The following is a 13,439-nucleotide window of genomic DNA, read 5'->3' on the forward strand; positions in this document are numbered from 1 at the left end:
GATTGTAAGTCTCCTCTTTTGTGCTAATGCATGCAACTGTGTCGTTTATTGTTTCAATTCTTTGTAGCCTGTGGTAAAGCGGTGCTCTTACATTTCAAGGAGAGCAACTTGACCCCCCCCCCCACCAAAAAAAACCTGCAGCTCCACCGGACAGCCGAGTTGTCCCCTCAGGTGCTGTGTGACGGTGAACTGGGGGGAGCAGGAAGGCTTTCATGTAGATGGGTAGAAAATGATGTGGGAATTGTAAGGGGGGTTAGGTCACACCTGTATTGGACTGAAAGAGACAGGGAGGGATGTAGGGATAAGTGTAATACCAGTGGGGGAAAGGGAGAAAGGTGAGAAGAAGGAATCTCTTTTTAGTGAGTTAAACTGAGAGAAGAGAGTGTGAAAATCACACTTCAAGCTTGTGGCTCTTTTATATGGAAGGAGAGTGAAGCAAAGCAGGTGAGAAAGCGTAGAAAAGTGAGCCTGAAGTGACGTGGGACGGTGAGGGGTATTGGGGGGGGAGTGGGGAATAAGAAAATATGACTTGTAATTTCAGGGTCGTTGTGTGAACTGGGCACAGAGAAATGTGAAATAAAAAGTATACACTGCACACTAGGGGGATGACTCAATGAATGTCTGTTTGTTTAGCCAGCCTTTTTGTATTTGTGCGTTTGATCTCTTAACACCTATCAGGAGGGCGGCATGCTTTTAGCAACAAAGTCGAAAGCTAATCTGGGTCTTCGCCTCGGCTCACGCAGAGCAGCTCTTTAGGTGTCCGCCGTGACGAGAGGGACCTTCGCGGCAAGTCCCGGGGACCTGCGGTGCGGACATCAGGGATTTCTCTGAAGTTTTTCCCTGTGCACCTGTAATCACACGCAATTATCCAGCTCCACACTGTGGGACAGAAGCGACCTGAGGTGAAAACACACTATACTCACAAACCAGACAAAACTACAGTGGAAACTTTAAAGCAGACATATGAAAGAGCGAAACAGAGGAATGAGGTTATTACAATAAAAGTGGTTGATGACGACATACTATGTACAATATAACACCATTAAAGTTGAACCTGTATTAAGTGTCTATAAAGACAAGGTAGTCTATTTCATTTTGGGAATGTTGTATTCTACAAATATCCTGGAGAGATGTGGGACGGATCATGTCAAATATTGTCGGAATTGATATACCAAACCAAATAAAACCTCGTACTGGGGATCGACCCAAAAGATTGTGAAGTCTGTTCAAGTAAATCAACCTTGACTGACTTTGGATGGATGGACCATCAATAAATGTGTGGCTAAAGGAAATGACAAGCAATGTCACACTGGAAAACTGACATATTAGATTAAAGGCCAAGGACTTGTACTCATAACGCCTACTTTGTCATAATTCAAATGTTGCGTTGTTCGATATGTGCAGTGACATGTTTTGTTTTTGGATTGTTTTTATTTTTGTTTGTCTCTGTTTTGTTTCTCGGTCTATTGCCAATGTCCTTTACAAAATATGTAAAAATAGGATTAGTTCCAAGCAGTGACTCAGGTGCAATAATACTGGTTGTTTTTCACAGAGGATAAAGAATATCCTTATGCCTGTGAGTATTGTCATAATATCTGTCTACATGTGTTCCTCCACCGTTTGTGTTCAAATAACCGTTGCTTGAAGGGTTATAACAACACAACTATGAATGCTAATCGCTAGCCCGTCTATGGCGTTTTATATTATGTGTTCCATTAGCTTGTGGTGGCATTCCTCAGGTTGTTTGGTTCTTTTAAATAAATATTCAAAATTGCACAACTCTAAAGCTTCCATTGTAAAACTCAAGGGGCTGGAAACCAAAATAGACATTCCTGATAAAACAAACAAGCCCTTAATTACAATTAGTGTTCATGTAGTCGTAGCTGTAAGAGAATGTGGAGCAGCAATCATTTGTACAAATGAGCGTCCCCTAGGCATTCATGGCCCCTTTGGTCTATTGGGTGTGGAGGGCCTTCTCTGATCTCCCAGGAAAAGTGATGGCGTACCCTGAGGGAAGCACGCCATTAGCTTTCATTTTCTACTCTTTCATCCATCTGGCTGGGTGCCCTTTATCTGCTATCCTCAAAACTCAATTCCCCATATCCGTCAAATACTGTATACATGTTCTCCTCCCTCTGGGGTTTACAAACAGACTTTTCATTGACCCCCCCCCCGACCCCCTGTCGCCCACCCTACCCAGTATATGTTGGTGCCTCTATTACTTACTTCTTCTTTCCTTCTTGTTTGTTCCATCAGCCATTCACTTAAATGAGCCAGCAAAACAATGCATTTCAGATCAATATATTTAATTAAACCAATGGAAATCTACTAATATGTACGTATACAAAGAAAGCAATTAAGATTCTCCCAGACTAATCTAAGAAACCCCCTCTTGAATATGAAGTATCTCCCTCCGAGAAGGCAAATAAACACATTTAACCATTTTTCTGGGAGAGGGGTTGAAAACGAGACTTTAAAAAATGAGATAGCTTGATTTACACAGACATTCTTCAACATACTGAGCTATTCATGTACTGAGTGTTGAGTGTTAATTATTGTATTTTCATGGCCGTCTGTCATTTTATTGCTTTATTCTCTCACTCAAATCAATAAGTCACCAGGTAAACCTGAACCCAAGAGCGCTCCCGCATTAGGTTTTACACATAATCAATATTTGACTGCTAAAGTGAGGGTTATTGGCAAGGAGGCAGCTAGACAATGACATCATCATCATTATTATTACTATTATTATTATTATTATTTTTAAAATCCCATAATGGGTCCACAATGTCATATACTGCCCGGCAGTTCCATTATAGGGGCCTGGAGGGCGTTTTGCGTCCTCTCTCTCTCTCTCCCTCCGCCCCTCTCTGTTTTCAGCACCTGTCTCCAATCAGCCTCATCAACACCGGTATTTAAGCCTGCCTGTTCCCAGAAATCCTCGCCAAAGTATTGCAGCCTCTTGTAGTGCTAACACGGCCCATCTGACTCAAGTAAGCCGCTCTATATGTCGTTCCCTTTTTAACTCTTGTGTCTCCTTGTTCTCAGTGTTCCCCTGTGTTTCTGAGCCACGTCATTCCTGCCACCAAGCCAGCTGCCTCTCCTCTCTTCTCCCCTGCCTGCCACCTGTCCACGCCACCCCCTGCCAACACATCCAGGACCACCTCCATTACCTTGTCTCAATAAACTGTTCATCACATTCTATCTGCCTCTGCCTGCTCTTGGGTCCAGCTCCTCTCCATTCTTGGCACACAACTCACTTTTGTGTCCCACCAGTTGAGAATCGCTGGTTTAGAGTATATTTTGGACCCTTTTTGTTTTGTTTTTTGACAAATTTATATTTTGTTTTATTCATTTGTATGTTTGTATGTTTAAAAAAATATATAAATCTTGACGCACATTGAGTAGATGCATGCTGTATGATAGCTGCTATATGAATTAAGTTGACTTGCCTTTCTAAAATAGTTGTGAAAATGTACTTCTTTGTTTAGGCTTTTTTCAGGGAAAGAGGGGGATAAAAAAATAATAAATACAAAACTCTTCAGGACATGGTTCAGGTTTTTACACACATACTTGCACACAAGCACTCACACACACTGTATTTTAACGGGACATGCACTCACCTGGCTGAGCTAGTAACTGGTGCATGTACATCCCCGACATGCTTTCTACATGCACATCTGTCACAGTTGCATTTCAGAACATGCTGTCAACCCCCCACATCTCCACTTTCCTCCTCTGTGGGTCAACGACACACACACACACACACACGCACATGGATGCACACATACACATACTTTCAATACAGATGTCAGAACTAGTTAATAGTTCAGAGGACTGGTTGTCAGATATTAACACATTCACTGCCATTGACGGCTTTAGAAGTCAAATATCCATGTTAACTGGGAAGGCTGGCAGTGAATGAGTTAAACAAGGTGGTCCATATCATTCGACAGCAATGTCTGCTTTTAACCACGCTGCAAAAAAAATACAAAACAGTGTGCATGGTTAGAGGCGTTGGTAGAGGTGCTTTCTTTCTCCTTTTTACATTACTTCAACACCCAATTTCTGCATAACCTTCAGATTTTCTTTTCTTGACCAAAAGGGCCCTTTGCTTTTCAGTGCACAAGCTGTAAATTTTAAGATGTACTTGGAAGTAAGAGCCTCGAGGCCTTTGAGGACTGCAACAAAAGCAGACAAGAGTGACACATGGGTGCTTTTCCAGGGAAGCGCGTGTACTGTGTGTAAGTGTAAGAAAATGTCACCATATCTTCATATCTCTCTCTCTCTTTCTCTCTCTCTCTCTCTCTCTCACACACACACACACACACACACACACACACACACACACACACACACACACACACACACACACGCACACGCACACACAGTCTTCCCCACACACCCCTTTTTTAACCCCCTTCATGAGCCTCTTCTGTCCTTTCGGGTCACAGAGATACACTGCCCCCTACAGGCTGGCTGTTCCTGCATCCATCACTAGCGGAAAAGAGTAAAATTCTTTGTGACACAAAATGAAATGACAGTGGAACTTCTAAGGGCAAAACAATAGACCTAATCGACCTCTGATTTGTTTGGATTTTGAATTTCATTTTTTTTTCATGGAGATACAAATTGTCCCTATTTTAGAAGTTAATTTGGAAGTATTTACTGTAACATTTTATTTTAACTGTCAAAAGTGTAAAAATAAGTTAGCCGCTTTGTAATAGCAATTAGAGTCACTGATGATGTAGTTGTTTAATCGTCTCTGTGCAGGCAGTGTGGGTTCAGTGCCCACCCAGTCATGTTTGTGAACAGTTGTCTGTCTTGAGATGTGCCCTGTGATTTACTGGCGACCGTTCCAGGGTGTAATCAGCTTGGGTAGCCTCATGCTCACCAGTGACCCAGGACGGTAAAATGGATGGATGACGGACTATAGGGACGTCAATAGGGAGATTACTGTGGGTCAATCGGCTTGCATGATGGCACTTTTTTTTAACATTCTCAACTGTCATACGAGTGTAAAAAATAAATTAACTGCTATTTGTAATAAAGAGGCAGAGAGAGTGATTACTGGACGTGCCTCTGAGGTGAATCTTTTCACATTAAAACTAAACATAGCTGACTTTCCAGTATACAGTCTTGTCTTGAGATACAACTGCCCCGACTTACGAGTTTTTCGAGATATGAGCTGTCGTTTGGCCGATTTTTTGCTTTGACTTGCAAACTTGAAATACGACCGCTAGTGGCCAAGACTAAATTCACTTCACAACAGGATTTTAGCAGATATAATTAGAAAATATTCTTTTTAAAAAAAGAGGCTTTGAACTGTTTATTGCCACTCTCAGCTGAAGGTTACTGTCAACGGTTACTCAAACATAAACGGTCCAGCAACACTTGTAGACAGACAATATAACAGTACTCACAGTCATATATTCTTGATCCTCTGCGAAGAATGACTACGAATGACTACTGCTAAGGAGTTGTAACGTCTCCTGATAGCTCCATGTATATCAGTATGTTTGTATTACACTGCCCCCAGGTGGCCAAGGCACAAACACCATAATGAGGACGAGATTCTGAGAAACTGTGACAAAAATTGTTGAATTGAATTATTTTGAATTCCATTTTAATTATGTAATTACTGTATGTTTTTATAAAATATAATATAGTGCCATTTCTATCCTTAAATAAACACATTGTAAGAGACAGTGTACACCCTGGATTGGTCCCAATACCCCAATTGAAGGGTATTGACAAAATTGTTCTCACTGTCACTGAGTGGGAACTTGATCATTGAGAACTGCCTCTCAAAATATCCACATGCTCACCTTTATTCTTACTCGTTTCTTCTCTTTGTGGCAATCCGCTTCTTCCTTGACAATCGCGCCATCTTTTTTGGTTCAATAAAAAGTAATATAGTACTGTATATTGCATGTGGAACCTCAAAACCTGACACAGTTTGATTGTTTTATATTTGCAGCGCACCGGTAGTTGTCCATGCTCAGTCGCTTGGTGTGCAGCAAAGAAAAGCTAGGTGATTGTGTGTGGGTGCATGCGTGCGTTCCAGGTCACCTGGACCACTCACAGCCCGTGTTCAGCAGATGACCTGACCTCTAAAAGATCACCAGGCGTGGGATGGCTGACTGGTGATTGAAATGCATTTCTCACGCAACCGTAGGCAAACCCAGTGGAACACTTGCCCTCTCAAGCACGAGGTTATTTGATTAGATGATTTTTTTTTTTTTACTAGCATTTACTTTTCATGTGCAGCTGTGGCGTGGCATGTGCATACGCTTTAGAAGTGTATGTGTTTAGGGATGAGAGAGGAAGTGAGCGAGGTCTCAGCTGCAGAGGTTGCGAATCAATTCAATAGAAAACATGTTTCCCCGCCGCACACATAAATGTTCTACACGGCCCCCTTCGCTGTCTCCTAACACATTGGGCGACATTCTTCAAAACGCTGCGTATTTGAATGCCATGGTGGAGCTCCCCCTTTGATGTAGTGCTCTCTTAAAACCTCCTGACGTTATTTACCGTCATTACAAATGCTGCTCTACCACCATTATTATATAGTCGTTGAAATGCAATTTAGCCAAGCACGGCCAACCTCGGTTTACATTGGAGGCGAGAACAGAACCAGTCGCGCTTCATCATGATCAGATGTTCAGGCACTCACTAATCACAGGGTCCATGCCGGGACTGCTAAAAGGGGGATAATGATTTTGAAAGCTGTCAATCGCAAGAAGACAGCATCTTTTTAAGGAGATTTGTTGAAAATTCAAAACGTCTCACTTTATTACGCTAATGATATAAAAATTTGCATTGCCTTAACTTTCTAGACAACGTCGCAAGTAGGCACTTAGTAGATTTAATACTCGCTCAAAACTCCTACAGTTTCAGTGATTGCTTGCTGGATTATTATTGGCTCTAATACGGACCCTAATTAAGAAAGGCATTAGCCGTGGCATGACTGTTTCGCATTCAATTTCCACAATAATATCTGGCCTTCACAATGAGGTTTATGGATATTGCGAAACGATAGCATCAAATTAGCTCTGTTCATCAGCAGATAAACTCAGCTGCGATATCTGCAGTGGTTTGGGGAGTAATTATGTTCTCTAAATTTGAGGGATTGGAAGGGAAGAAGCAAATATTATTAACAATTAAGCGGGGTCAACACACACCGACACTCGGGTATATTTTCCCCTCCCTTCCAATAACCAGACGCCCACTCATCGGATGTCTCTAAAACGGTTGTTATTAAACTTTTTACACCAAGTACCACCTAGAAAATACTTACTACTCTCTACTACTACTACTACTACTCTACTCTCCGAGTACCACCATAATGACCAACAATACAATACAGTAGCTAGTAGGCCTAAGCGTTCATCAAAAACAAGGAAAAGGTTTTCTTCCTAAAAATTATATTTAATACTATTGTATGCTTTTGTAACGTTATGCAGAGTTTGCACATTAACACTGTGCTGAAAAAAAAACTGTACTTAAATTATGATTCAATCATTCAGTGAATTTTTTTTCACATACCACTAGATGGAGCCCACAAACTACTAGTGGTACTAGTACGACACTTTGACAATCACTACCCGAAAAGATTATCCTGATCAATTATCCTGTGGTGTGGGGTCTGTTAAGAAGGAGTTTTTTTCCTCACTGATCTGCTCGGACCACATTGTCGGGGATGACAATCGTCGGGGATGACAATCGTAAATCTATTCATCCATTTTCTATAACGTTATCCTCTCTGGGGTTGTGAGTGAACTGGAGTTTATCCCCGCTGACTTTGGACGAGAGGCGGGGTACACACCACCCATTCACAGGGCAACAATCGTAAATTTTAGGTCAATATTTACCATCGCAAAAGCCAAAAATAGCCAATCAGGAAGCGACCTGGAACTCGCGCTATTGTCTCCCGAGTCATTCACCACATTCAAATTGACAAGAAGAGTTTGGGAAAGCAATGTAGTTACCAGATTAGCCAACAGTTGGTCTAACTTCTCATTTCATCTTGAACTACTCTTTCTTCTTCTTTGTAGCTTTCGGCAGCCTGAATCTCCCACAGAGATTTCTCCCTTTCCCTCCCAATCCCTAATTTTACAGAATCCCGCGAAAACCATGGTTTCCACCTCCATCATGATTTCCACTTTCGGTGACTTTGTTGTCACAGCTCGGATTGTTTGAGCAGGATTGTTTAGGATTGTTTGGCCTTGGCAGAGGTCTGTGCTGTGCAGATTTGTTTTCAACACAAGCAATCACTTTGTGGTAGCTAATCTTTGTCCAAATTGTACAGCTGAAGAGAAGAGGCTTCTGAGAGACATTGCAACAGATGAATTGTTCATTACCCTTCGTTCCCCTTTCCGATGAAAACTTTGAAAGGAACATTTTCCTCTATTGTACTGAACCCTACTCATTCATTCCGGTATTTCCTGTCTGTCACAATGCATTACAACCATTTTGATCCTTTTCAGCCTCCTATGTCCCGACGAGACTGAACAATGCTCGTCAGAATCATGCCTCTCACAAACAATATTCCAAAAGATTCTGACTTCGACTGTGCCTTTTCTGCATTATTGCATTACTCACCGGTTTGACTTTGAAGCTCATCAATCATCAAGAAACATACCATTTTCCAAGTATTCTCATCCACTCTTGGATGTCACTTGTCTGCTTTTCATCAGCATGGGATGTCAGAAACTGCTCCATGCGCCTTAAAATGACCAGAGAAAGAGATGGGGGAGAAGTTTAAATTTAAGAAAAGCAAAGGACATGGGGCTTCACCTTGCTTTTACTTAACATAGTGCAGCAAGAGTGAACAATGGCAGTAGTGGCACAAAACCCACATGTACAGGTCAATCTCAAGAAATTTGAATATTGTAGAAAAGTTCATTTAGTTGATTATTTAAACTCGACTTGATTGGTTGCTTTGACCAGGATGTTATTCCGCATCTGGCGTGTTTATTTTTTAAAATGAGCGTTACCGGTGATTCAAACTTGTCATGTATTGGGAGACGAGTGTTCGCAGGCTGCTAACTCAGCGGCCAGCAACCTCTTTTAAGAATTGGTGGAATTGGTTTCCTTTATGTACATCCGCACCGCCTAGCTTGCTGCCGTTACACATACATATACGGTGATAGTGGATAGATACGCTCAGGACTAAATCTTGACATTCAAACACTGAAAATATGCGCTCGCTGGCAACACATTTAAAAGAGGTTGGGCTGAACAGACGGCGTCGTCCAATCAAGTCGTCCCTTTCGTCCAATAAGTAATGAGTCTCATCCCCGACCAGTACCTACCATAATGTCGTTGTGTTTTTTCATTTGCTGTTGTGTATTTTAATTGGCCGTTGTGAAGTTATTTGCTGTTGTGTTTTTTAATTTTCCCTTGTGTTTAGTGAGAAGAAGGGGTACAGAAAATCGATGGATGGATGGATTGATTTAATAATTAATGAATTTCCTAGCAATGTAGTTTGAAAAGAAACAAGTATTACCTTGCGCGAAACAAAGAGAACGCGTGATTTTGGCGGTGCTCCGCTAAATCCACATGCCAAATCCAGCACAGCAAAATGGAAAGAAAATGGTGGCCGTTTTTCTGGATTTAGTAACATACCTACTCTTTGCACACAGTTTGTGTTAAAGACACTGTGAGACCAAATACGACTCTTATTTGCTAAAAACAATAAAGTTTATCAGTTTGAACATTAAATATCTTTTTACACATAAATATAGGTTGAACATGATTTGCAAATCATTGTATTCGGTTTTTATTTATGTTTAACACAAAATCCCAAATTCACTGGAATTGGGTTTGTATTTGATCCCCTTCAGACCTCAAACAAAATCCAATCTTTGGAAGCAGAATGGAATCGATGCACTATACATGTTTGTAAGCCTATTCTATTCGATTGCTAATGCTATTGTATAATTGTGTTTCACTTTTTTGTTGTATTTAACCAATGGGATTATCTTCTTGTCTTTGAGCGAGCGTTGTTTGCGCTAACTATTTGGGGTATGTGTGAAATGAACTCAGCCTCTCGGGCGAAGTAGCCTGCTGACAGAGATTAGTTTACATCATCCTTTTTTCAATCTCTGTGTTTCTGCACTCTGCCGTAACACGCACACACTGGTAAATGCAAGCCACGAGCGGCGAGACAGATGGAATCGGATTAGGTATACATTTTTTTCCATTCATGGTTCAGTGTCACCTTGTGCTCATCTTAGAGCGTCTAAGGATGAAATGTGCGCTAAGAGCAAATCACAATAGTGAGAGAGGGATGGTTGTCATGGATACAGAGATTAACTCTCCATACCACCTGTAATGATGCTATTGTGTCAATGTCCATACAGTACATGGCAGTCACTTGTTGTGCGTATGTTTGCATATTTACAAGTCTGCCATTTGTGAAAAATACATGTGTATATTACACAAAATATTATATAGTATAAGCACAAGTATAACCTGACAGTAGAAGATGAGTAATATACTCTGACCAAATGCCACCGCATCCCTACATGCGTAAGACTCACTGTGCATTTTTGCCAAATATGGCAGACCGGCCTGCGTCAAGCTACTATAAGTTTAATTTGTTCCGTGACCACGCTCGTAATTCAAATCACTCGTATCTCAAATAATTCTTGCCCATTGAAATGAATGGAAATGCCTTTCTAGCCTATCAATTAAAACAAACAAACAAAAAAAATTTGGGAATGTGTGGTTTTCAAGAGAAAAGTAACACTATAATATTGTACTTCATAAAAACATACAACAATGACGTAATTAAAGAGAATTACAAATAATTAATCAGTTTTTGTCCAACTTTCTCATTTAATTCAATGCACATTGTGCCACTATCCGCCTTGGCCACCGGGGGGCAGTATATGAAGGACTGATAATACAGTAGGCTACTGTACATGGACAGTTGTACAGTATAGACGTCTGAGCTCCTCACAGATCATCACAAAGGATAAGGAATATATTAGTGAGTACTGTTATATTCAATGTATAGATGTGTTGCTGCACCCTTTGTGTTCAAATGTCAGTTGTATGAAGGATTGTGGACGTGTTTCCTTTTGCGTTAAGGCACCACTGTACTGTCTTCTTTTTGACAAAATGTTTCAACAAGATCTGCAACTAAAGAGTTGATATCGTCTATTCACACCCAGTACAAAACTATTAACGCCACTCACAAGGAGGAAAAAGAACAAAACAAAGAGCCACTGACAAGTAGAACAAAGAGTCGTTTACAAAGTACAAAAAAAGAACAGACTAATGAACAAAGCGTTATGAATAAGGAAGATGTGCAAAAACGTACAAACAAACAGCGACTAATGAGGAAGAAATACAAGTAGGGAGGATTATGAGAAAGGCAAAAGGAAAAGAAATTAAGAGAAACACAGGAGAAACCATCTGACAGAAAAAAACAAAACATAAGTCAGAACATAACATACTGTATGGATGGCTAAAATAATAGTTACTACCCATTACTTTTCTTAAAATAGGCCTACTTGAGGGAAACATTTATTTGTCTTAAGTAGACTGCCCACTCGAGGTCTATTAGCGGCACCGACACAACTCTATTATCTGTGTGCAAATATAGACAAGGTAAACAACACAATGGAGACCCCTTAGATTATGTGTTGTTTTTCACCTTCTCATATGAATGGCGCATGGAGAGAAAGGGTTAGATAAGACTGTTTTTGTCCTTCTGGAAAACATGTTTTGCACACAGTGACTTTGACTTTGCTAATCCATTCTTCCCAAAAAGGACGTTTTTGCCAGATTTAATGAAAGTCGTTCCACCCGCTCCTAAGATATTGTGTACACATGAGCGGGTCTGGCCAGACAGACGAGCTAAAAAACATAATGCCCGTGGATGGATTAGACAACATTGAACGACATTAAAAGTCTCTTTAAAGGTTACGGGGGGGGGGGGGGGGGCGATCATTCTACCAATTCATGCTCTGCATTCAGGTGCAGAGCAGCCCTGCATGAAACCTTCTCAAGCGTTTCAGTTGGGATAGCTGCCTATACATAAATGAAAATGGGAATGACTTGAGCATTGCAGACCTTCACCAAGATGTCAATCTCACTTGTTTAAAAACCCATGTCTCCGGCTCTGTAAGTGCTCCTGCATCTACTGAATTTGGTTAGTTTGGACTGATACAGCTAAAAAAAAATATCAAATATAAATTATTACATCCCAAAGACAGGCACACTTGTATGTGCTGAAGGGTCACGTTTGATCTTTAGATAAATGATAAATGTGCTCATCATCTTAACATGTTCCATGATGCACGCATTCATGCACTGATGGAAGTCTCCACTTTCAGCGGTCCTTTTCCAGTCCTCTCTTCAACAAAATGGCTCGTCATTAAAAGAAGTCCTAACCCCCTCAACGAGCAGATAAAGGATAATTACGTAGCTATAGTCTGTTCAAACAGGTCCCTTTCACTATATGAGCGCAGGGACGACTGATAAAGCTGCGTAATTAAATTAAGTGCTTCATTCCATCACCTCTCCGATATGTACCCCCTCCCACAAAAATTGAGAACAGGCTTGATTAGGCTGATGTATCAAATCAACTGTATTGTCACTTCCTGGGGAATTGGACACTTAAGATTCCGAGTTCAACATTTCTCGGAAGTGTAAATATAATCATTTTCACAAGGTTTAACTGGTACCAATTGGCTTGAGTTTATATCCTCACTTCACATCCACATTTACCAATTGCAGCTTCCTGTGGTGTCAATTCCATGGAAGAAAATTGAGTCTGTGAACTAGGGTCTCCTAGTTAAGAGAATCAAACCCCGAATTAGAATCATTGGCCGAGTATGTTAAAACACACTAGGAATTTATGTGTGGTAGTTAGAGCCGCACTCGTTCTACGTTTTTACGGGCATTAAAATTGCTCTCCGGCCTAATCCTATGGTGAGGAGTGAGGTCAGCCCCCTCTGACGCAAAAAAACGTAAAGGATGTAAAACTACGTCTTTGGGATTAGGTGATCAAGTTTTAAAAGAGGCAAAACTACGTTTTTGGTATTAAATGGGTTAATGGGAACTGCATATCCATCCATCCATTTTCCTCCACTTATCTGAGGTCGGGTTGCGGGGGCAGCAGCTTAAGCAGGGAAGCCCAGAATTCCCTCTCCCCAGCCACTTAGTTCAGCTCTTCCGGGGGATCCCAGGCCAGCCGAGAGACGTAGTGTGTCCTGGGTCGTCCCCGAGGCCTCCTCCCGTTGGGACATGCCCGGAACACCTCACCAGGGAGGTTTCCAGGGGGCATCCTAACCAGATGCCCGAGCTGCCTCATCTGGTTCCTCTCAATGCGGAGGAGCAGCACCTCGAATCTGAGCTCCTCTCAGATGACCAAACTTCTCACCCGATCTCGAAGGGAGAGCCCGGACACCCTGCAGAGGAAA

Source organism: Phyllopteryx taeniolatus, chromosome 4 (genome assembly GCF_024500385.1).
Source record: "Phyllopteryx taeniolatus isolate TA_2022b chromosome 4, UOR_Ptae_1.2, whole genome shotgun sequence".
NCBI lineage: Eukaryota > Metazoa > Chordata > Actinopteri > Syngnathiformes > Syngnathidae > Phyllopteryx > Phyllopteryx taeniolatus.